Here is a 26,050-nt window from a genome sequence, read left to right as displayed (position 1 = left end):
CAAAAATATCCATTGACTTTGCCTCCACAGCCTTCTGTGGGAATGAATTCCACAGATTCACCACACATTTGCCCACACATCTCCTTTAAACTTTGCTTCATCTAATATATTTTCTTTTTTTGGGACATTATTGAGTCCAGATTATCTGCTCCCTTTGAAAACATAATAGCAACTAAACGTTTATTGAGACACAAGGAACCGCAGATGCTGGTTTACAAAAAAAGTCACAAAGTGTGAAAGTTACTCAGTAGGTCAGGCAGCATCACTGGAGGATATGTGTAGGTGATGTTTCAGGTCTGGTCTCAGGCCAAAACGTTGTTTATCCATGATCTTCAGAGATGCTGCCTGACCTGCTGAGGTACTCATGCACTTTGTGTTTATCTTTTATTGATTAGTTTTTTTAAATTCCCACTCGGAACTGCTTTGTCCTTGAAAATTAATGAATTATCATATCTCCAAACAATTAATAGGAGAATAGCAGATGGAAATTGGTGTAGTGCCTGAGCAAAGAGAGGGATGTGTGGATTTTCTGCATAAAAAACATATCAATAGTGTGGTTTTTATGGAACACCTTAAAATGTTAAAATGCGTGTTAAAATGCTAAATTGGGGTCAGGCCAATGAGCGAAAGCCTCGCTCAAGTTGATTGGAGCAGGTTGTTTGAGGGGGAAATAACATCAGCCAAGTGGGATGTTTTTCAAAGTGTGCTGACAAAGGCTCAGGATATGCACGACCCTGTTGGAGTGAAAGGCAAGGCAGGCAAACGTAAGGAAACTTGGCTGACGAGAGAAATGGAGGCATTGGTTAAGAATAAAATGGATGCAATGGACAGGTATAGGCAGCTGGGATTAAGTGTATCCCTGGAAGAGTTTCGGGAACCAAGGAGCAAAGTAAAAATAGGAAATCAGAAGGGCAAAAAGGGGCCAGGAGATAGCTCTGGATGATAGCATTAAGGACAAACCCAAGAGATTTTTATAAATACACTAGACCAAGTGGGAGCCATTGGGTCCCTGTCACACGGGAGGCTTGGTCCCCCAACGCAACCTGTTAGAGAGAGAGTGGGACCCCTCGGGAGCCTCTGTGGAGCCACATGAGATGTGGAAGGTCCCCAATGAGCATTTCTCCTCTGTATTTACCGAGGAGAAAGACAGGAGGACGGTGGAACTTGGGGCAGTCAATGGAAGTGTCTGGAGAGCAGTCAGTGTTACGGTCGAAGAGGTGCTGAAGGTACTATTGTGTATGAAGGTCGACAAATCTCCAAGGCCTGATCAGATATATCCGAGGACATTGTGGGAAACCAGAAAGGAAATTACGTTAGCCCTGGTTGAAATTCACGAGTCGTCTTTAAATACAGGAGAGGTGCCGGAAGACTGGAGGGTGGCAAATGTGTCTTTATTCAAGAAGGGCTGCAGGGAAAATGATGGGAACAAGAGGCCAGTGAGCTTAACATCTGTGGTTGGAAAGTTACCAGAGGGTATTGTGAGGGATAGGATACACAGGCATTTAAAAAGACAAGGGCTGATTTTGATAGTCAGCATGGTTTGTACATGGAGGTCGTTTCTCACAAATCTGAGTTTTTTGAAGACGTGACCAAAAAGGTAGATGAGGGCAGAGCTGTAGATGTGTTTATGGACTTTAGTAAGGCGTTCAACAAGGTTCCACATTGTAGGCTGGCCTGGACGGTTAGATTGCATGGGATCCAGGGAGAGATAGTGAATGGATAGAAAATTGGTTTCATGGAAGGAAGCAGAGGGTGATGGTGGAAGGTTGCTTCTCAGACTGGAGGCCTGGTGACTAGTGGTGTGCCTCAGGGTTCTGTGTTACAGAGTAGTATGTAAATGCGATAATATTACGGATATACGGATTTGTTTTGTAAAATACGGATTTTTAAAAAATAGCCCCGATTTCCTGTTTAATCTTGCTGCTTAAAAAATGCAAGGATATAAAAAGTCATACAGTAACTCTAAAAATTATAGCAGATTAAATCTATTAGTATTTTAAATTTTAAGATCTGGATGATTATTTTTGTAAGTTTTGTCCGACCTGTCCCACTACAGGTTTAAACAGCGCTGTCAGTTTAACGCATGGGAATTTAAATGAACAGCGCTATGGGTTCTAATTATAGCGTTACCAGCTGGAGCGCTATTGCCTTTACACATAGCACTATAGCCACAGCGCTGTGGGTCACAGACCGTTCGTGGAGGGAGAAGGGGAGAGGGAGGGAGAGAGGGAGGAAGAGAGGGATGAAAAGAGGGAGGGAGAGGGAGGCTTCCAAAATGGTTTCTCCATCATCATATGGTGCTAAAGCAGGAAGCAGCCGTTCAAACAGAAGTATACAAAGAGATGGCAATGAATGCACTGTCAAGTAAGGTGCGTAGAAGACAAGTCAATTGGTAGCAAAGTTATGCGTTCTTCATGTCAAGAGTCAAGAGAGTTTATTGTCATGTGTCCCAGATGGGTCAATGAAATTCTTGCTGGCTGCAGCACAACAGAACATTGTAAGCAAAAATACAGAACAGTTCAGTTCAATATACACATAAATAAGTTCTCTTGCATGGGTATGACTGCACATAAAAAACACAATTTTTTTCAGCAAAATGGCATCGCGTAAAAATAATGATTTTCTCAGCAAAATACTGATTTTCATGTATTAGAATACTGAAATGCTCTGACAAAACTAGGCGGCTCTGCCGTTACTGTTTGTCATCTATAATCAATGATTTGGATGAGAAACATACAGGACAAGATTAGCAAGTTTGCTGATGATACAAAAGTGGGTGGCTTTGCAGATAGTGAAGAGGGTTGTGAAAAATTGCAGCAGGATCTTGATCGATTGGCCAAGTGGGCTGAGGAATGGTTGATGGAAATTAATGCAGAAATATGTGAGGTGTTGTATTTTGGGAATTCGAACATGGGTAGGACTTACACAGTAAATGGTAGGCCTCTGGGTAGTGTTGTAGAGCAGAGGGATCTAGGAGTGCAGGTGCATGGTTCCCTGAAGGTGGAGTCGCAGGTAGATGGTGTGGTCAAAAAGGCTTTTGGCAAATTGCCCTTCGTCAGCGAGAAGTATAGAAGTAGGGAGGTCATGTTGCAGTTGTATAAGACGTTGATGAAGCTACATTTAGAGTATTGTGTTCAGTTCAGGGCACCACGGTATAGTAAAGATATTGTCAAGCTGGAAAGGATACAGAGAATATTTACGAGGATGTTGCCAGGACTAGAGGGGTGTAGGCAGAGGTTGAGTAGGCTGGGACTCTATTCCCTACAGTGCAGGAGGATGAGGGGTGATCTTATAGCGGTGTATAAGATCATGAGTGGAATAGATCGGGTCGATGCACATTCTCTTATCCAGAGTAGGTGAATCGATGACCAGAGAACATAGGTTTAAGTTGAAGGGGAAAAGATTTAATAGGAATCTGAAGGGTAACTTTTTCACACAAAGGGTGGTGGGTGAATGGAACAAGTTGCTGGAGGAGGTAGTTAAAGCAGGGATTATCCCAACATTTAAGAAGCAGTTAGACAGATACATGGATAGGACAGGTTTGGGGAGATGTGGACAAAATGCAGGCAATGACAGAGGCCCGGGGAGCCGTTGGTGAGAGGAGGAGTTACCAAAATCTGCAGCGTTCCATCTCACTTCCAGAGAAGGGGTCTGGTGGAAGCCTTTGATTGGTGGAAGAGGACCAGAGGAAGCAGCTGATTGGGTGCAACCCCAGGTTTACATTTCTGCTTTCAGGTTAAGGGATCAGTGAGTTAAGGGATCAGTGAGTTAAGGGATCAGTGAGTTAAGGGATCAGTGAGTTAAGGGATCAGTGAGTTAAGGGATCAGTGAGTTAAGGGATCTGTGAGTTAAGGGATCAGTGAGTTAAGGGATCAGTGAGTTAAGGGATCAGTGAGTTAAGGGATCAGTGAGTTAAGGGATCAGGGAGTTAAGGGATCAGGGAGTTAAGGGATCAGGGAGCTAAGGGATCAGGGAGCTAAGGGATCAGGGAGTTAAGGGATCAGGGAGTTAAGGGATCAGGGAGTTAAGGGTTCTGGGAGTTAAGGGTTCTGGGAGTTAAGGGATCAGTGAGTTAAGGGATCAGTGAGTTAAGGGTTCTGTGAGGTAAGGGTTCTGTGAGTTAAGGGTTCTGTGAGTTAAGGGTTCAGTGAGTTAAGGGATCAGTGAGTTAAGGGTTCTGTGAGTTAAGGGATCAGTGAGTTAAGGGATCTGTGAGTTAAGGGATCTGTGAGTTAAGGGTTCTGTGAGTTAAGGGATCAGTGAGTTAAGGGTTCTTTGAGTTAAGAGTTCTGTGAGTTAAGAGTTCTGTGAGTTAAGGGTTCTGTGAGTTAAGGGTTCTGTGAGTTAAGGGATCTGTGAGTTAAGGGTTCTGTGAGTTAAGGGTACAGTATTTATTAGTAAAGGTACAGTTTAAAGGATAAAGATTTTTCTGGCTAATTTGTACGCTTCATCTTTTGTTTTGATACTATCCCTGATTTCCCTTGTTATCCACGGACACACTACCTTCCCTGATTTATTCTTTTGCCAATGCTAACATACCATTTGCTTTCTTAACTGCCTGCTGCACCTGCATTCAAAGTAGTTATTCAATTGGTCTGCCATGTCCTTGTTCCCCATGATCAATTCGCCTGTTTCTGACTGCAAGGGACCTACATTTGTTTTAACTAATCTTTTCCTCTTCACATATCTATAAAAACTTTTGCAGTCAGTTTTTATGTTCCCTGCCAGTTTTCTTTCATAATCTATTTTCCCTTTCCTAATTAAGCCTTTTGTCCTCCTCTGCTGGACTCTGAATTTCTCCCAGTCCTCTGGTAGGCTGCTTGTTCTGGCTAATGTGTACGCTTCATCTTTTGTTTTGATACTATCCCTGATTTCCCTTGTTATCCACGGACGCACTACCTTCCCTGATTTATTCTTTTGCCAAACTGGGATGAACACTTGTTGTAGTTCATCCATGCAGTTTTTAAATGCCTTCCATTGAATATCCACCGTCAACCCTTTAAGAATCATTTGCCAGTCTATCTTGGCCAATTCACGTCTCATACCCTCAAAGTCACCTTTCTTTAAGTTCAGGACCCTTGTTTCTGAATTAACAATGTCACCTTCATCCTAATGAAGAACTCAACCTCTATGGCAAGAATGTCTTTCCTCAGATTAGGAGACCAAAACTGTACGCAATAAATGTGAGGTTATCCACTTTGGTGGCTAAAACAGGAAAGTAGACTTTTATCTGAATGGTGGCCGATTAGGAAAAGGGGAGATGCAACGAGACATGGGTGTCATGGTACACCAGTCATTGAAAGTAGGAATGCAGGTGCAGCAGGCAGTGAAGAAAGCAAATGGTATGTTAGCATTCTTAGCAAAAGGATTTGAGTATAAGAGCAGGGAGGTTCTATTGCAGTTGTACAGGGTCTTGGTGAGACCACACCTGGAGTATTGCGTACAGTTTTGGTCTCCTAATCTGAGGAAAGACATTCTTGCCATAGAGGGAGTACAGAGAAGGTTCACCAGACTGATTCCTGGGATGGGAGGACTTTCATATGAAGAAAGACTAGATAGACTCGGCTTGTACACGCTAGAATTCAGAAGATTGAGGGAGGATCCTATAGAAACTTACAAAATTCTTAAGGGGTTGGATAGGCTAGATGCAGGAAGATTATTCCTGATGTTGGGGAAGTCCAGAACTAGGGGTCACAGTTTAAGGATAAGAGGGAAGTCTTTTAGGACCGAGATGAGAAAATCATTTTTTACACAGAGAGTGGTGAATCTGTGGAATTCTCTGCCACAGAAGGTAGTTGAGGACAGTTCATTGGCTATATTTAAGAGGGAGTTAGATGTGGCCCTTGTGGCTAAAAGGATCAGGGGGTATGGAGAGAAGGCAGGGATGGGATACTGAGTTGGATGATCAGCCATGATCATATCGAATGGCGGTGCAGGCTCGAAGGGCCGAATGGCCTACTCCTGCACCTATTTTCTATGTTTCTATGTGGGACTGGTGCAGCTGGGACACGTTGGGCCGATGGGCCTGTTTCACATTGTATCACTCAATGACTGTCTGTGACTATGATTTTAAAGCGGAGGCGAGTGGCAAAGTTTTGAAGAGGGAATTCTAAGTCTAAAGTATGGCAGATAACACAAAAAAAAGTCAAAGTGTTGGAGTATCTCAGCGGGTCAGGCAACATCTTTGGAGAACATTTGCTAGGTTATGTTTTGAGTCAGGATCCTTCAGTGATTGGAAGGAGAAAGCTGGAACTCCGCGGGACAGGCAGCATCTCTGGAGAGAAGGATTGGGTGACGTTTTGGGTCGAGCCCTTTCTTCAGACTTCAGATCTGTGGAACTGGTAAAACTGAATGTGCAAGCAGAAGTGACTTAAAATTAGAAGATTCATTGTTCATACCGCTGGGCTGTAACATTGTTGAATTTCCAAAAATTCTGGTGGCTAGTCTTTGGAACTAAAATTATCCTCAATTTGAATGATTATTTTGATCTTGTAACCAATTTGATTCTAAATAATAAATTGACACCATCGAATTTGCTGACTGAAGGAGACTTAAGAATTCTTCTCTGCAACCAGCTGGAAGAGAGGTGGGGCAGGACAAAACCTGCAAGTGATACGTGGTTCAGGTGAGGGGGTGGTTGACAGGCAGATGGTTGGACTATCAAAGGCTAGAGATCAAAAGAGAAAAAGTCTGAGGTGTAATTAAGGATAGAGAAGAGACATGAAATGTGAAGTGTTTAAGAAGGAACTGCAGATGCTTGAAAATCAAAGGTACACAAAAATGCTGGAGAAACTCACCGGGTGCAGCAGCATTTATGGACCGAAGGAAATAGGCAACGTTTCGGGCCGAAACCCTTCTTCAGAAATGTGAAGATAAGGAGGACCATATTTGTTCATCCATATGCCAAACAAAAAGCCCCCTCATCTGTATTCACCTATTACTTGTCAAGCTTTATCCCATCCCCACCTCCCGTTTAACTTTCTCCCCCTCAACTACAATCATCTGAAGATGGGTCCTGACCCAAAAGTCATTGTGTCTCCAGAGATGCTGCCTGACCCGCTGAGTTTATTAAGAGATTGAATTTAGACTTTAGAGATTTATGCTTTAGAGATAGTGTGGATACAGGCCCTTAGGCCCACCAAGTCCGCGCCGACTAGCGACACTATCACTATCCGACACGCTAGGGAAAATGTACAATTTTTAACGAAGCCAAATAACCAACAAACCTGCACATCTTTGGAGTGTGGGAGGAAAGCGGAGCACTTGGAGAGAACCCACGTGGTCACAGGGAGATTGTACAAACCTGGTACAGGATCGAACCCGGGTGTCTGGTGCTGTAAGGCGGCAACTGTACTGCTGCACCACTGTGCCGCCCTTCTGTGGCCCAGACCTGGTACTGCCTTCATTGGCCACAAAGTACAAAGCGAAAGTCATCTTTGTATTTCCATTTCATTTTTTTCCCCTTCTTCTTGGTTAAAGCAAGAGAGAGGAAAAAAATATCAGGTCTTCCTAATCTTGATTTTTCACTTTGGCTCTTCTTTTGTTGGCTGCATAGGCACGAGCCAGGCTTTGCTGTATGAGGAATGGTTGACATGGAAACTCGTTCATCTTGCCGTGAATTAAAGCATTAATAGAGAGCATTACTTAAACACAGTAATTAAAAGTAATTTAATTGGTACAGCTTCTTATTGTGTTTTCTCGAGCATTCATTCTCAAGTCATAGATTTAGAAGCCATGATTTTGGTAACCAGTGCTGGTGTTTAAATAGAAGATAGACACAAAATGCTGGAGTAACTCAGTAGGCCAGGCAGCATCTCTGGACAGAAGGAATGGGTAGGACTTGTGTCCACCTTCGATTTAAACCAGCATGTGCAGTTATTTCCCACACGGGTGTTTAAATATCTGGGTTTAAAAGTATTAATACATTTAGCTTTTTAAAATTTGTTTTCCTTCCATTTCTTTTCATTCTTTGATTAATATATTCAGCATTTTAATTTTTTTAATTCTTTGTTTCCTTCCCCATCCCAATCGCCTGTTGGGTTCTTCCCACCAGGTAATACTCCTGTATTACTGTATAAATACTGTGTTAAAAATAAATAATATTTAATAACATTAATAAATCAATATTTGTGGTATGGTTTCCAATAAAAGCTGCAAAATGATGTAGATTGAGGCTTGGATATCAAAGTGTACAAGACATTTTGGAAGCAGTGGAAATGTGGAGGATTAGCTCTGTTAATTAACCATTGTTTAGTTTAGAGATTAAGCATGGAAATATGCTCTTTGGCCAACCGAGTCCATACCTACTAGTGATCCCCGTACACCAGCTCTACCTTACACACTAGGGGCAATTTACTTTGTTTTTTACCAAAGCCAATTAACCTACAAACCTGTACATCTTTGGAGAGTGGGAGGAAACTGGTCCAGGCACGTGCCGTCATGGTAGTCAAGGTAGGCACTGCCTACCCTGACTAAAATTATAAAATGGTAATTATTAAATATAAATAGTAAAGGCATGGGAAAATTATGCCTATCTAAGAGATCAATCTCTTAGGTAGGCATAATTCTCCGTGTCTTTCATCTGCAGTACTTGTAACACCCAAAGGTCTGTGCAGCCCACGTGCCGTCGGCGCTGCTTCAAGCCGTCAATGACAAGCGGGGCTGAAGGCAGCTGAAATTCTGCCTTTGCAGTACTGCGTATGCGCAGCATTCTACTGCGCATGCGCAGCCCAAGTGTCTTGGTGGGTTTTTCAAATATGGATTGCCATTATCTTAAAAGTCTCTTAGGAAATAAAGGGAGAAGAGTGGAGTTCGTGTACCGATAATGTGGTAAGTACATTTCTTGGTGCTATATGTTTTTAAATATCGTATTCCCCGGGGGGAAGGGAAGAGTTCCTTTCACAGTGTATAGGGAGTCTGGCCAGGGGTAAAGTTGCGGGGAGGGCAGGAGTGTTGAGAAGGAAGGGGTCGGGGATCATGCCAGTAACCCACTTGCAACGCTCTGGGCACGGAGCCACCGCATTGTGTCCGGGGGGAGGAGTAGCTCGGGTGGCTGCGAACGGCTGCCGGGAGCGGACAGTGGAACCGGCCGTCACCTCAGCTCCTTCAGCCGGCCCCCGCTCGCCTCTGGCAGTGCTCTCCCTCTGAAAACCTCTCTCCTGCCGCTCGCCGGCCTCACTCATGTCAGCCGCTTCCCACAAATCCTTAAATTCCGACAGCGCGCTCAAGGGACCAATTGTCGGAATTTAAGGATTTGCGGGAAGCGGCTGACATGAGCGAAGTCGGCGAGCGGCAGGTGAGAGGTGTTCAGACGGAGAGCACTGCCAGAGGTGAGTGGACCGGCAGAAGGCGCTGAAGTGGCGGCCAGTTCTGCTGTCGGGTACCGGCAGCCGCTCGCAGCCACCGAGCTGCTTCCCTCCCCGGTCACAATGTGGTGGCTCCGCACCCGGAGCGCTGCGGCAACGGTGAGTGAGTGAGTTACTGCCATGATCCCCGACCCCCTCCTTCTTAACACTCCTGCCCTCCCCACAACTTTACCCCTGGTCAGACTCTCCACACGCTGTGAAAGGAACTCTTCCCCCCAATTGGTCCCTTGAACTAGTATTGTCATTCAATAAGATGACAACTGATTCAACTTGTCCCGGTGTCCTCCCGTTTTTCCCACCATCTCTCCACCTGCCGTCACCCTTCACCTCCCACCCATTCAATAATTCAGAATGAAGGAGACTTTGGAGCCTTGGGCAAATTGAATTGTTACTGTCTTTATTTTTACAGAGAGGAGAACAATCTGTGCATGCGCAGTTTAAGATTTTCAAATAGCTGACTGACTGCCTACCCTGAGTGATCACTCATGGCACATGCCTGAAACTGGAGTACCCAGGGAAAACTCCATGCAGACGACACCTGTGGTCAGGATCGATCCCAGGTCTCTGGTGCTGTAAGGCAGCAACTGTACCGCTGCGCCACCATACACCCCTAACAATAAATTCATCAAGTATGAGCATGATAATGAGAGATGATGTAAGTTGAGGGGATCTGAATATAGAAGTAGTTTGGGTGGAAATATAGATAATATAAACAAGAAATTACTTGTGGGACATAGACACATGGAACTGCACATGAAATCTTGTGTAGAACACAAAATGCTGGTGTAACCTAGCCACTCAGGCCCCATTGCGTGTATCAACCTATCACTTACCAGGATTTGTCCCACCCCGCCTTTTCTCCCCCACTACAATCAGTCTGAAGAAGGGTCCCGACCCAAAACATTGCCTATCTGTGTTCTCTAGAGATGCTTACCTTAAAAAGAGCGGCAAAAGTGCGCTTAAGGCCCAGGTTCGAGTAATTTACAAATTAGCCCTAAAGTAGTTGATTAGGTAACAGATATAAGTGCAGCTGTAGTGGAACGGCTTTGTTGGGAGCGGCCTTGTTGAGATGAAGTGCCTTGGTGAGTAAAGTGTGAGTCTTTGGATTGGTGAGTAAAGTGTGAGTCTTTGCCTCGAGAGTCTTCGGCGAGGAGGCTGAGGCAAGGAGGCTACACTTGATTTGAAATTTGTGATTTTTTTTGTCCACTGAAGAAATGGCAGGCAAGTTGGTACGGTGTGTTTCCTGCAGGATGTCAGAGACACTGTTGGTGATTCTGGAAACTACACCTGCAGAAATTGTGTCCAGGTGCAGCGTGTTGGGGAACTGGAGCAGCAGCTGGATGACCTCACGGCCATCCGGGAAAACGAGAGTTTCCTGGACAAGACCCACAGTGAGGTCATCACGCCAAGGATACAGGACGAGCGAAGGTGGGTGACTGTGAGAAAGAGGAGTAAACGTGCAGTGCAGGAGACCACGGTGGCTGTAACTAATGAAAACAGGTTCACCGTCTTGGGAGCGGATGGCACGTCAAGATTGAGTGGTAGCCAGACCTTTGATCGCCAGTGCCGAGGCTCAACGGGGAAGAGTGACGTCAGGCAGAGCCATAGTGGTGGGAGACTCCATCGTCAGAGGTGCGGACAGGAGATTCTGCTGCAGCAGGCGAGACTCCAGGATGGTGCGTTGCCTCCCTGGTGCCAGGGTCCAGGACGTCTTGGAGCGGCTGCACAGCATCCTCAAGAGTGAGGGGGAGCAGCCGGAGGTTGTTGTGCATGTTGACATAAATGATATAGGTCGGAAGATGAAGAAGGCTCTGCAACAAGAATTTACAGAGTTGCTTAGAAGACTGAAAAGCTGGACCTGCAGGGTAGTGATCTCAGGATTGCTTCCAGTACCTCGTGCTAGTGAAGATAAGAATAGGAAGATTAGGGAAATGAATGTGTGGCTGAGGAGTTGGTGCAGGGGGCAGGGATTCAGATTTGTGGATAATTAGCCAAGTATGTTTTGCAACATACGAAGAATTTCATTTGCCAAGTCAGTCATACAAATAAAAAGCAACGGAACACTCAAAATAAATTTTAACATAAACATCCACCACAGTGACTCCTCCACATTCCTCACTGTGATCGAAGGCGAAAAAAAGTTCAAATCTCTTCCCTTCTGTGCTCTCCCGCGGTCGGGGGCCTTGAGCCCTCCGTTGATGGGACGATCTTGACTCCCGTTGCCTGTGGCGTTTGGGTCCTCCGCATCGGGACGATCAGCTCCTTCCTCGGGGGGATGTCAGCTCCCCCGCGCCGGGCGATTGACCCCGGGTCAGGCTCAGGATGTGTACGTCCACGTTAGAGTGAAGGGCAAAGCGGGCAAATGTAAGGAAGCTTGGATAACGAGTGAAATTGAGACGTTTGTCAAAAACAAGAAGGATGCATGAGACAGGTAGAGGCAGCTGGGATCAAATGCATCCCTGGAGGAATTTCAGGAACTAAGGAGTAAACTAAAAAAGGAAATCAGAAGGGCAAAAAGGGGCCAGGAGATAGCTCTGGCAGTCAGCATTAAGCACAATCCCAAAAGATTTTATAAATACATAAGGGGGAAAAGAGTAACTATAGAGTGAGTGGGACCTCTCAGGAAGCAAAGCGGTTACCTCTGTGTGGAGCCACAGGAGATGGGCAAGGTCCTAAATGAGTATTTCTCTGTATTTACTGAGGAGAAAGACAGTAGAACAGAAGAACTTGGAGCAGTCACTGGAAGTGTCTTGAGAGCAGTCAGGGTTACCGTCAAAGAACTGTCGTGTTTGAATGTGGACAAATCTCCAGGGCCTGATCTGATATATCCGAGGACATAGTGGGAAACTAGTGAGGAAATTGCGGGAGCCCTTGTTGAAATTTATGAGTCGTCCTTACATACAGGGGAGGTGCCGGAAGACTGGAGGGTGGCAAATGTTCTACCTCTTTTCAAGAAGGGCTGCAGGGAAAATGCTGGTAAATTAGGCCGGTGAGCTTAACATCTGTAGTTGGTAAGTTACTGGAGAGTATTCTGAGAGGCAGGTTATACAAGCATTTGGATGGGCAAGGGCTGATTAGGGATGGTCAGCATGGATTTGTACATGAGAGGTCGTGTCTCACAAATCTGATTGATTTTTTTTGAAGACGTGACCAAAAAGGTCGATGAGGGCAGAGCTGTAGATGTTGTATACATGGTAGGCTGCTCTGGAAGGTTTGATCGCATGGGATCGAAGGAGAGATAGCCAAATGGATAGCAAATTAGCTCCATGGAAGGAAGCAGAGGGTAATGGTGGGAAGGTTGCTTCTCGGACTGGATTCCTGTGCCTCAGGGTTTGGTGCTGGGCCAGTTACTGTTTGTAATCTACATCAATGATTTGAATAAGAACATACAGGGCAAGATTAGCAAATTTGCTGATCACACAAAAGTGAGTGGTTTTGCATATAGTGATGATGTTTGTGAACAATTGCAGCAGGATCTGGATCAATTGGCCAGGTGGGTGGAGGAATGGTTGATGGAATTTAATACAGAGACGTGTGAGGTGTTGCATTTTGGGACGTCGAACAAGGGCAGGACCTACACAGTAAATGGTAGGCCTCTGGGTAGTGTTGTAGAGCAGAGGGATCTAGGAGTACAGGCACATGGTCCATTGAAGGTCGAGTCGCAGATAGATAAGGTGGCAAAGTGAAAAAAGGCTTTTGGCACTTTGGCCTACATCAGTCAGAGTATTGAGTATAGAAGTTGGGAGGTCATGTTGTAGTTGTATAAGATGTTGGTGAGACCGCATTTAGAATATTGTGTTCAGTTCTGGGCACTATGATATAGGAAAGATATTGTCAAGCTTGATAGGGTTCAGAAAAGATTTACCAGGATATTGCCAGGACTAGAGGGTGTGAGCTATAGGGAGAGGTTGAGTAGGCTGGGTCTCTATTCCATGGAGTGCAGGAGGATGATGGGAGATCTTATAGCGGTTTTCAAAATACTGAGAGGAATAGATCGGGTAGATGCACAGTCTTTTGCCCAGAGTAGGGGAATCGAGGACCAGAGGACATAGGTTCAAGGTGAAGAGGAAAAGATGTAATAGGAATCCGATGGGTAACTTTTTCACACAAAGGGTGGTGGGTTCATGGGACAAGCTGACAGAGGAGGTAGTTGAGGCTGGGACTATCCCAACGTTTAAGAAATAGCTCGACAGGTACATGGATAGGACAGGTTTGGAGGGATATGGACCAAGCGCAGGCAAGTGGGACTAGTGTAACTGGGACATTGTTGGCCAGTGTGGGCCGAAGGGCCTGTTTCCACACTGTATCGCTCTATGACTATGACTTACTGACTATGACTCACTGAATGATTCCAGCACTTTGTGTTCTCATCACTTGTTGGAAGTGTGCACAGACCCTCTCATGGTAGGGGAGAGTACCAAGGAAGAAATGGCGGAAGCACGTCAGAAAGATGTGGTGAAATCGGTGTGGGGGTTTTTAAACTGCATATCGACTGGAAAAACCAGATGTGGAAAGGTATCCAAGATGGGCAGCTCACAGAGAGTTTATAGATACTTTCATAAGCTAGTACACGCTGGAGCCGACCATAGAAAAAGCTATAGATGGTTATTGCTGTGCATGGAGACAGGATTAATTAATGACCACATTGTGAGATGCCCCTGGGTAGCAGCGATCATATTATTGAATTCTATGCTGTTTGAGGAAGGGAAGAGCAGGTTGAGGACTAAAGCTTTAAATTTTTTAAAAGGCAATAATGAGGGCATGAGAGCAGAGCTCGTACAATCAGGCAAATTATATTCACCGATTTGTCAATCAAGATGCAGTGACATTTAAGAGAAACTTATGGTATACGTTGCACAGGTATGTTCCAATGATAAAGTAAAATTCAAGCAGAACCAATAATAAGTTAAAGAAATTATTAAACTGAAAAAAAACCCTCATAATCTCATAGTGATGCGTGGGAGGTCAGATGCAGGTGATGTTGCATTGTTCACGCTCTGACCAAGCTCCAAGCTACGGTGCCCTCCATAATGTTTGGGACAAAGACCCATCATTTATTTATTTGCCTCTGTACTCCACAATTTGAGATTTGTAATAGAAAAAATCACATGTGGTTAAAGTGCACATTGTCAGATTTAATTAAAGGCCATTTTTATACATTTTGGTTTCACCATGTAAAAATTACAGCTGTATTATTACATAGTCTCCTCATTTCAGTGCACCATAATGTTTGGGACACATGGCTTCACAGACGTTTGTAATTGCTCAGGTGTGTTTAATTGCCTCCTTAATGCAGGTATAAGAGAGCTCTTAGCACCTAGTCTTTCCTCCAGTCTTTCCATCACCTTTGGAAACGTTTATTGCTGTTTATCAACATGAGGACCAAAGTTGTGCCAATGAAAGTCAAAGAAGCCATTATGAGACACAAGAATAAAACTGTTAGAGACATCAGCCAAACCTTAGGCTTACCAAAATCAACTGTTTGGAACATCATTAAGAAGAAAAAGAGCATTGGTGAGCTTACTAATTGCAAAGGGACCAGCAGGCCAAGGAAGACATCCACAGCTGATGACAGAAGAATTCTCTCTAAAATAAAGAAAAATTCCCAAACACCTGTCCGACAGTTCAGAAACACTCTTCAGGAGTCAGGTGTGGATTTGTCAATGGCCACTGTCTGCAGAAGACTTCATGAACAGAAATACAGAGGCTACACTGCAAGATCCAAACCACTGGTTAGCCACAAAATAGGATGGCCAGGTTCCAGTTTGCCAAGAGGTACTTAAAAGCGCAACCACACTTCTGGAAAAAGGTCTTGTGGACAGATGAGACGAAGATTAATTTATATCAGAGTGATGGCAAGAGCAAAGTATGGAGGAGAGAAGGAACTGCCCAAGATCCAAAGCATACCACCTCATCTGTGAAACACGGTGGTGGGGGTGTTATGGCCTGGGCATGTATGGCTGCTGTAGGTACTGGCTCACTTATCTTCATTGATGATACAACTGCTGATGGTTGTAGCATAATGAGTTCTGAAGTGTATAGACACATCTGCTCAAGTTCAAACAAATGCCTCAAAACTCATTGGCCAATGGTTCATTCTACAGCAAGACAATGATCCCAAACATACTGCTAAAGCAACAAAGGAGTATTTTAAAGGGAAAAAAATGGTCAATTCTTTTGTGGCCAATTCAATCACCCGATCTGAACCCAATTGAGCATGCCTTTTATATGCTGAAGAGAAAACTGAAGGGGACTAGCCCCCAAAACAAGCATAAACTAAAGATGGCTGCAATACAGGCGTGACAGTGCATCACCAGAGAAGACACCCAGCAAATGGTGATGTCCATGAATCGCAGACTTCAAGCAGTCATTGCATGCAAAGGATATGCAACAAAATACTAAATATGACTACTTTCATTTACATGACATTGCTGTGTCCCAAACATTTATGGAGGGCACTGTATCATCACCACTCCTGTATCATCCACCACTCACCCTTTCCCCCAACGCAACCTGTTCCCCCAACATTGCACCACCCACGCATAGCCCCCAACTGCGCAGGCGTGGCACATTTTTCCTCCTCCCCCAGCACTCCCACCTCCTCCTCTTCACACTCCCCCTTCATTCCCTAGGGGTAGAGAGGTGGGGGTAGAGAGGGAGAGGGGGGGGGGGTAGAGAGAGAGAGGGGGGGGGGGTAGAGAGGGAGAGGGGGGGGGTAGAGAGGGAGAGGAGGGGGTAGAGAGGGAGAGGGGGGTGGAGAGGGGGGGTAGAGAGGGAGAGGGGGTAGAGAGGGATGGGTCATTAGAGGGAGGGAGAGGGGGGTAGAGAGGGATGGGTCATTAGAGGGAGGGGGAGGGGGGTAGAGAGGGAGATGGAGGAGGTAGAAGGGGAGGGGGGTGGACAGGGAGAGTGAGGGGATGTAGAGGGAGGGGTAGAGAGAGAGGGAGGGGGTAGAGTAAGGGGGAGGGGATAAAGTAGGGGGGAGGGGGGTAGAGAGGAAGGGTAGAGAAGGTGGGATTGAGGGTAGATAGGGATGGGGCATCTCCCTCCTCCACCCCTCCCCCCCTCCACCCTCCCCATCTCCCTCCTCCACACCCGCTCCCATCTCCCTCTACCACTCCCCACCCCATCTCCGTCTACCACCCCACCCCATCTCCTTCCTACTCATTTCCTTCATTCTCCTCCCCTCACTCCCATTCCCTGCCCCAGATGGTAGAACAGGGCCAGGGCTTGGAACTCGGCCTGGTTCTCGTACTCGGCCTGGCCCTGGCTGTAGACTGAAGCCGTCAGCTCGGTCACCGCCTGCTGGGCTCCAGTCCAGGTCCCGACTTCATCTCCGGGCTCGTCCCTGACCCAGGCTCATCCTAGGTTCCAGCGGCGGCTTCTTTCTCGGCCCCTGTCACGGCCCCATCCCAAGCCCCGGGCTCGGCCCTCACTCCAGCTCCAGCACCACCCTCCCCACCAGGCATCGGTCACTGATTGATCAGGTCATGTCATGTCCTTTATAGTGTAGCAACCCAAATACATCAATCTCACAAGAGTGATAGAGAGGGACAGTATGGAATTGGGCCGTTTGGCCCATTGAGTCTGAGCAGATTATCAACGGCCTATTTGCATTCACTCTTCCCACATTTTCATCAACTCCTCCCCCAGGATATTGGAAGGAACTGGAGCACCTGGGGGAATCCACACAGTCACAAGGAGAACGTGCAAACTCCGCATGGACGGCACTTGTCAGAGGTCAGGATTGAACCAAGGCTTCTTGTATAGTGAGGCAGCAACTCTACTGGCTGCACCCCTTTACCACCCCTTAATGTCACTTGGTTGGATTTGAGAAGCATGAAGACTCTGGGAGGATAATTTAAAAAAATCATTCTATTGGAGAAGGATAGAAGATGCAGTTTAGCAATTAAATTTTAGCAAGAAATAAGTGTTAGCATTGACAGTACAAGAACAGTGAAAAGCAAATAATTGTAGTGGAATCCTGGCTAACAGAGTGGTGCAGCTGGTAGGGCAGTTGCTTTGCACTGCCAAAGACCCAGTTCGATCCTGTCCTTGGATGCTGCCTTTATGGAGTTTGCATGTTCTCCTTGTGACCACGTGGATTTCCTCCAGGTGGTCTGGTTTCCACCCACATCCCAAAGACATGCAGTTTTGTAGCTTATTTCGTCTTTGTAAATTGCTCCCAGTGTGTAGGGAGTGGATTCTCCTCTTCTTGCGTATGGCGCACACAGCCTAAAGTTGTAGGACAACTTGTTTGCCAACTTGATCTTATTTGATTGTGCACGCTGGGTTGATTGCATTCGTCGAAACAGGGCGGACCACATGAAGGTTGCAATCTTCCACCCCTAGGGAGTGGATAAGAAAGTGGGATAACAAAGAACTAGTGTGAACGGGTGATTCGGCGGGGCACAGGGCCAGTTTCCATGCTGTATCTTTCTATCAAATTAGATAAGACCTGTTGGTGTCACGGTCAATGAGTGAGGAGAAAAGAAACCTTTGAGAAATCTAAAGTGTTCTGAAAGAAAACTTAAGGGCTTTTCTTTGCGATTTTTTTCTCGGCGACTGCGAACGTCAGTGATTGACGCCCTAAAAACCGTCAAGTTCTACGACACTCCGCATCACCGTCACGTCAAGCTACGACTCTCCGCGTCACCCGCCTTCACAACACAAGAAGGTTACACCGAAGTACAATAAACACATTGGAAATGAACTTATCTGCAATAAATCTAAGGACCAATAACTTTTTAATGGATAAGTTGGTGCCAATTATACCCGCGTCACCACCCGCAGGACAGCATGCATCAGCGTGTGACAGGACACCCAGATGTCGCCTGAAGACTTTGAACATTCCAAAATCCAGGGACGATGGATACACCGCACGTCACTATATGCGCCACCCCGCGCCACACCCCGACCATGCCGCGACAACCTCATTTCAGGCTGTCACTGAAAATGTTGCCCAAGTGGGACAGGCCCTTAAGTATCACAAACTGAACTTCAATGGCAGTGCAATAAAATGCTTATAAATGCATGCCTCTAGTCCCAGAAATTTGGGAAATGCCACAGCAAAGAAAAATGACTCATCATATTTTCAGAGTTCAGTGAAACGTCTGTAAAAAAAAATGTGTAAGTGACCGGAGGTGAAGTCAGAACTTTCAAAGTGATGGATAATTTGAGAAACAATGTGTTGAATAATTTTACGAAGAATCAATGTAACTAGGAATAGAATTAAAAGCGCCTGAGAAGGCTGAAGATAAATTTGAAGGTTACATGTCGGAGATAATTGAAGAGATGTTATCTGGATCAGAGTGCAGTGGATCTGAACTAATATGCATCCATCATAGTAAGTAAGCCAAAAAAGATAGGTTTCTATTTGTAGAGCCATTATGGTGTGGAGCCGTAATGATGGAAAAGGTATAGAGAGAACCTTCAGATATTCGAGGCAGCAATGATAAGACCAAACTGAATAAGTGTTGGAAGTATATTGGAGCCTCCGTTGGCGTTAGGAAGCTTTTGAATCAACAGAAGCATCTCTGGAGAACATGGTCAAATGACATTTCATGTCCGAAGAAAGATACTGACCCAAAACGTCACCTATCCATGTTCTCCACATCAATAAGACGCTGCCTTATTCTGGATAGGCACATGGATATGCAGGGCATGGAGTGGTATGGATTAATGTGAAGGCAGATTAATTTATCTTGGCAGCATGTTCAGCACCAACATTGTGGGGCGAAGGGCCTGTTTCTGCGCTGTACTCTTCTATGTTCTATTAATGGATATTTATTGTCACATATGCAATTAAGAATGACACAGTGAAATTCATTTTGCATATACCATGTGTGGCACTATTTAATCGAGCTCAAGGTCCACGCAAATCATCTAAATATATTACTAAAACTCTCATCTTGTCTGCGTGCGTGTCCGTCATAACCTGTCCTACGCCAAAACGGCACACGATAGCGATACTGTTTTTGGACCACCTTACTCACTATTGTCCTGTGGTGTAGTGTTTCAAGTTTTGTTCAGATTGATGTTATATTTTACAAGTTATTCACGTTTTTAACTTTACACTTTGAGAAAAATGTCTTCCATCTGCACATGGCAGTTACAGCTATGACATCAAAATAGCCCTGCCCGCTACAATGTTGCAATCCCAGGACACTGAGTCCTGGCAGCCCTAGCAAGTGCAATTGCATTTTTTTTTAAAGTTTAAAATGATGGAGAGAGAATAAGAGGACATGAGCCGCACCTGCACATTTGGGGGCTATGGGTGAGTGGTGGAATATTGCTATGGGGGAACGGGTTGCGTTGTGGGAACGGGTGAGTGGTGGAATATTACGTTGGGGAACGGGTTGCGTTAGGGGAGCAGGCCTCCCGTGGGGGCTATGGGTGAGTGATCGAATATTGCATTGGGGGAACGGGTTGCGTTGGGGGACCAGGGTTCCACTTGATCTACTAAATGCTAAATTGCAGCTAAGGTATTGATTCATTTGCATTTTGACCAGAATGTTGCTTAGACTAGAGGTTGGACAAACTTGAATTGTTTTCTCTGGAACGTCATAAGTTGAGGAGAGACCTAGAAATATATGAAAATGATGAGAAGCATAGATAGAGTTTACAGTTTAGTTTATTGTCACGAGTACCGAGGTACAGTGAAAAGCTTTTGTTGCGTGCTATACCAGTCCGCAGAAAGACAATACATGATTCCTGACAATTCATGACATGATGCATGCAAAAAAATGCAGATATTCATTTAAAAAAAAGACACAAAGTCCTTAGTATCTCTGCAGGTCAGGCAGCATCCCCAAAGAACATGGTCAAGTGACATCTTGAGTTGAGTTACCTCATAAAGATATCTTTCCCACCTCTCAATTGTGGGATTGCTAAAATTGATGGCATAAATATTTAACTCACGAAGAAGTGAACAAAACGCAAAATGAAGCAAACAAAATGGTTTCCCAATGCCAATGTAATTGATCCCCGTTTTTTTCATTACACTCAGTGAAAATTGGGTAAACGATATCAAAAATGAAATGCAATTGCTGATGATTGGAATCATTGCATTGGCACTGATGATTTGGATGTAATGCAACCTTCCCCACAATATATTCTCACTTTAAGATAACCACAATTGCAATCAATATTACATCTGAATTAAATAGGTATTTGAAATGGCAATTTTAAAATCAATTACATTTAACTTTCTTGAAATCATTTAATTTTTAGGCAGAAGATTAAAATGCAGGATCTCAAGGGTTGTAATCTCCAGATTATTTCCACTGGTTTGGGTTTATTAATTATCATCATGTGTACCGAGGAGCAGTGAAAAGCTTTGCTCTGCATGCTATCCCACCAGATCAGATAATACTACACATAAACACAATCAAGTCAAACTCAAGTACAATAGGTATAGCAAAGGGGAAGATACAGAGTGCAGAATATAGTTCTCATCATTGCAGCGCACCAGTTCCATAGACAAAGTCCAATGTCCACAATGGGGTGGAGGTAAATTGGACGGTACCCTAGCTTATGAAAGGACCGTCTAGCAGCCTGGCAACAGGGGAAGAAGCTGTTCCTGAGCTGGTGAGGGTCGGATGGAGACACAAGGCAGATGAGCGTGTGGCTGAGGAGCTGGTGCAGGGGTAAGGAATTCAGATTCTTGGACTTTTCTGGGATAGAAGTCACCTATGCAAGGGGGACAGTTTGCACCTGAACTGGAGGGGAGATTTGCTAGAACTACTCGGGAGCATTGAAACTAGTCTGGCAGGGCAATGTGACCCAAAACAGTAGTGTAGCAGGCGACAAAGTTTGAGGAGAATATAGAAATTAAAGGAAGAAGTTAAATCCTGTTGGCAGGCTAGGCGCAGACATGACGGGAGCGAGGAAAGTCTGACAGACTGAACTGCATTTATTTTAATGCAAGAAGCCCGGCAGAAGGCAGATGAAGAAGGGTCTCGACCCGAAACCTCACCCATTCCTTCACTCCAGAGATGCTCCCTGTCCCGCTGAATTACTCCAGCATTTTGTGTCTATTTGGCAGATTAACAGCGTATGAAAAGGCATATGAGCCTGAGATATTATAGCTGTTGTAGGAACGTGGGTTGATGAATGTGCAGTTCAGTTCCAGTCTTTTTAATGAATATCTACATTCTTTAAGTGCATGGAACATAGAAGAGGACAGTGCAGGAACAGGTCCTTTGGCCCACAGTGTCTGTGCTGAACATGATGCCAAGATAAACCCATCTGCCTGCACATAATCTCCATTCCCTGTATATCCATGTAACTATCCAAAGTAAGGACACAAAGCGCTGGAGTAACTCAGATGTTACAGGCACAATGGAGGTGGAGGTAAGAGGGGAGGGGAATTGTTTTTGACTAGAGGGAGCATCACATTTGTACTTAGCGTGGATATAATTGGGAGATCGAACAGTGAACACCAGTTGTAGACTGATCATATTGCAAGTGTGATGTCCATTGGCACAGGTGAAGGGTGGAGACTTTCCACACCTTACACAACTCATCAGGCACTACTTGAAGGGACCAGATTGCCAATGAACATTAGGGTGACACAGTGGTGCTGCTGGCGGAGCTGCTGTCTCAGTACCAGAGACCCGGGTTTGATCCTGACCTCGGGTGCTGTCGGTGTGGAGTTTGCACATTCTCCCTATGGGAATGTGTGGGTTTCTTCCAGGTGTTCCGGTTTCCTACCACATTCCAAAGACGAGCAGGTTTGTGGGTTAATTGGCCTCGCTAAACACTCGTACACAGGTACGGGTGCATTTGTAAGCATCTCTGTATGTGACGTTTATCCTGTCCGACTATTCCTCACCTTGCTCAGCCGAACATTGATTTCAGCATGGAATCTGTAAAACAGTTGAGCTGGCTTTCAATAAGCATGTTGTCGCTCACAGATAGCTGGTCTTAACACATTTTAAAAGAGGAGACAATTTCAAAGCAGCACAGCCATAAAACAGAATTCCACATGGCCAGTGGGCTTTAATGAGGTGCTGGAGCCTTTAATCAAGAATATGTTGAGGGAAGTATACAGCTGAAGGGTGCAGACTGTAAAGATCTAGTCACCAGGTACAGGAAGCATATAAATTACCGTTTCTTTTTCAATCCTTACAGCTACAATTTAAGAGGCACCTGTACGAACGTTGACAGCTGCTTTAAAAAAAGGCTTGCATAACCACAAACTTTCTGAATGCAGAAACAAGGATCGGCAGATGCTAGTTTCCATAAAAGGACACAAAATGCTGGAGTAACTCTGCGGGTCAGTCAGCATCTTTGGAGAACATGGATAGGTGACATTTCAGATCGGAGCCCTTCAAGGGCTCCAAAGCGAAAGGTCTCCTATCCATGTTATCCAGCGAGAGAGATTATGGACACAAAGTTCTGGACATATGGACAGGTGACGTTTCGTGTCAGAACCCTTTGAAAGTCTCAAACCGAGACGTCACCTATCCGTATTCTCCAGAGATGCTGCCTTACCCACTGAGTTACTCGCAATCTTTCTCATCTGTGTAACTCTACAGTAAATACACCTCCAGTTCTCGGAGTATCGTGGGCTACACAGTGCGCAGTGGTGGAGTTGCTGCCTCACAGCGTAGAGATCCAGGTTCAATCCTGACTACCGGTGCTGTCTGTACACAGTTTGTGCGTTCTCCCTGTGACCGCATGGGTTTCCTCCCACATTCCAAGGATGTACAGGTTTATAAATTAATTGGTTTCTGTAAAATTCTCCCTCGGATGTAGGATAGAACTAATGTACGGATGATCGCTGGTTGGCACGGATTCGGTGGGCTGAAGGGCCTGATTCCGCGCTGTATCTCTAAACTAAACAAACTATTTCTGGAGCCAGGATAAACATTCATGTTTGTGTCTCCCTTCAAAAATGTCAGAGATCTGCCAATGGACTGCATTGGTGGTTCGATGGTGGAGTTTACTGCTGGAAGCCTGAAGCAAAATTCGGTAACATGCTGACTTGTTGACCAGTTCTTTTTTTTCATTGGAACCGTTGAGTGAAGAGGAGCTTGTGGCCCATTGTCATTCATCAATAAAGGAAGCTTCCCATAAATGGAGCATCCAATAAATGAAGCTTCCCATAAATCTCCGGGATCTCTGGTTTCCTCCCACACTCCAAAGACATACACGATTGTAGGTTAATTGGCTCTATATAATTGTAAATTGTCCTTAGTGTGTGTAGGATACTGTTAGCGTGCGTGGATCGCTGGTTGGCATGGACTTGGTGGGCCGAATGGCCTGTTTCCGCCTGTATCCCTGAACTAAACACTGTATTTTCTGTTGTACAACCATGGACTTATTTTCCAATTGTATTTTTTTCCACGGTCTTTTTTCTTTTCACTGTATTAGATTATATATAATTTATATTTATATGTTTGAATCGATGTGCCTGTGATGCTGCTGCAAGCAAGATTTCTCATTCCACTGGTACGCACATTGTACATACATCAATAAATACTAAATGCTGGAGTAACTCAGTGGGTCAGGCGGCATCTCTGGAGAACATGGTGATGTTTCATGTCTGAAGAAGGGACCTGATTCGAAATGTCACCCATCCGTGTTTTCCAGGGCTGCATACTGACCCGTTGAGTTACTCCAGCACTTTGTGTCTTTTTTTTAGGATACCAGCATCTGCAATTCCTTGTTTCTAAACACTTGACAATCCATGGGAGGATGTGCATCTTTATCAAGTTCACACAGCTGAGCACACTGAGGCAGTAACTCAGCAGGTCAAGCAGCATCTCGAGAACATGGATAAGTGATGTTTCCGGTCAGGATTCATCTTCAAACTTCAGATGCCGACCAGTAAAGTCAACTACCCATGTTCTCCAGAGATGCTTCTTGACCCGCTGAGTTACTCCAGAACTTTGGCCTTTTGTGTAAACCAGCATCTGCAGTTCCTTGATTCTACGAGAGATCGCACTGGCTTGGTCCAGAGAAAACAAAGACAGCTTCATTTCGTGAAACTCTCTAACCACCAAACGGTTTAACACATTGCCCGCAGTTGTTTTCAAATTTGGCAACAGAAGGACTACACTTCGATCATCCCCCTATCACTAAAACTATTGACGGGACATTGACACAATGTTAGAAGAGGTTCAATGGCGCACACAGAGGTATATTGGTCCGAAGTTGCATGGTGCCGTTAACATCATGGTCACACCACTTAAAAACATAGCCATGTCTAAAGCTGTGGGTGGTGCTGAACTGAATTGTTGTGCTTGTGCATGGCATTGCAAAATATACATTTTATTCCATAGCCTGTATATGCATATGAGTGATTTGTTTACTTTGTGGCTTCCCATTTTAACATTGAAATTGCCATTGCAGTAATTAGTTCTGCATAAGCATAAATCATGGCAAAAGATCTAGTGGTTCTTTATGTAAGATCAAACCGCCGGTGGTCATTGAAGAAATGTTCAAGCCTGTTTTGATGTCATTGTGTATTGACATTAATTAGGCACATTCGCTTCTCTCCTCATATGTCCCCTGTACATATTGGCTTGTGAATCTATAATAAGTCGGCTAGTTTTAGAAACATTCCTTGCACGTGACGCACAAGGAAATTTGAAAGAGTGATTTTGTTCTGAGGCTTGTTCAAGACATATCTTTCTCTCGTTTCTTGCAGTGAAATACTGGAGCATTGAAATGAAAATACCTTTTTTAATATTGTTGACTATTTATAGATTGGATGATATCACACCTGACAGATTGCAGTGAATCAATACAAACTTTTCTGAGAAGTGCCGTGTTCATTAGTCTTTTATTTACACTTTCCCCTGATGATTTGGTATTTGGCACAGAAGGTGTGGAATCTATGTATTATAACGAGCTAAATTATCACTTGACATTTATTATTAGCCGTAGTTTCAGGGATTTGAAATCCTTGTGTCTGAACAGCTAAAGTGCATGGAGCATAACCTAAATCCACTGATTATATGTATTTGTATTTTAATTGCAATGTTTTCCTACTTAAAGATTTTTCCTGTGCAGATCTTTGTGCAGCTCTTGTATTAGTACGTGTGTCAGGGGTAATGGAGAGAAGGCCGGGAGAATGGGGTTGAGGAAAAGATAGATCAGCCATGATTGAACAGTGGAATAGACTTGATGGGCTGAATGGCCTAATTCTGTTCCTATATCTTATCAACGGATGATGTCCAGTATCTGTTCTTGATGCTTACTTAATTATTCGTATCTTTCCTTTATAAATTTTCCATGTACAAAGTTAATTAACCTTTGTCCCTTTTTTTTGTATCACGGGAAGTTGCCATTGTTCACGGGAAGTTGCCTTTCCCGTTTGCCTTTGTCTTCCACAGAGAGAACACTTGTACCTTGCAATCCAAATAATCTCGGAGAGTATCTGTCCATTGTTTAATGGATTTTAAACGTGCACCTTGCATGATTCCATGAAACAATTTGTCGACTGAAATTCTCAAATGTTCCCAACTGCTTCTTGATTCACATGCAGTACAAGAGTTGATTACTTGTGATTGTCTTTTCAGAAGCATCTGAAAGAAAATATTTGCATTCCAAAATTTTGTTTAGAGTCATGTGGCATGGAAACAGGCCGTTCGGCCCAACTTGCCAATGCCGACCATGATGACCCATCCACACTAGGCCTACCTGCCAGCATTTGGCCCATGTCCATCTGAGCC

The 26,050-nt window shown here is 44.7% G+C and overlaps 1 protein-coding gene across 1 annotated transcript in view; it reads left to right on the top strand.

Moving 5' to 3' along the window:
* The window catches only part of cdc73 (cell division cycle 73), a 275,800-nt gene that overhangs the window by 129,733 nt on the left and 120,017 nt on the right, over nt 1-26,050 (top strand). The gene's annotated exons all lie outside the window — the stretch shown is intronic.

Source organism: Amblyraja radiata, chromosome 10, assembly GCF_010909765.2.
Source record: "Amblyraja radiata isolate CabotCenter1 chromosome 10, sAmbRad1.1.pri, whole genome shotgun sequence".
NCBI classification, from domain to species: Eukaryota; Metazoa; Chordata; class Chondrichthyes; order Rajiformes; family Rajidae; genus Amblyraja; species Amblyraja radiata.
This window is presented reverse-complemented; position numbering and strand designations above follow the sequence as displayed.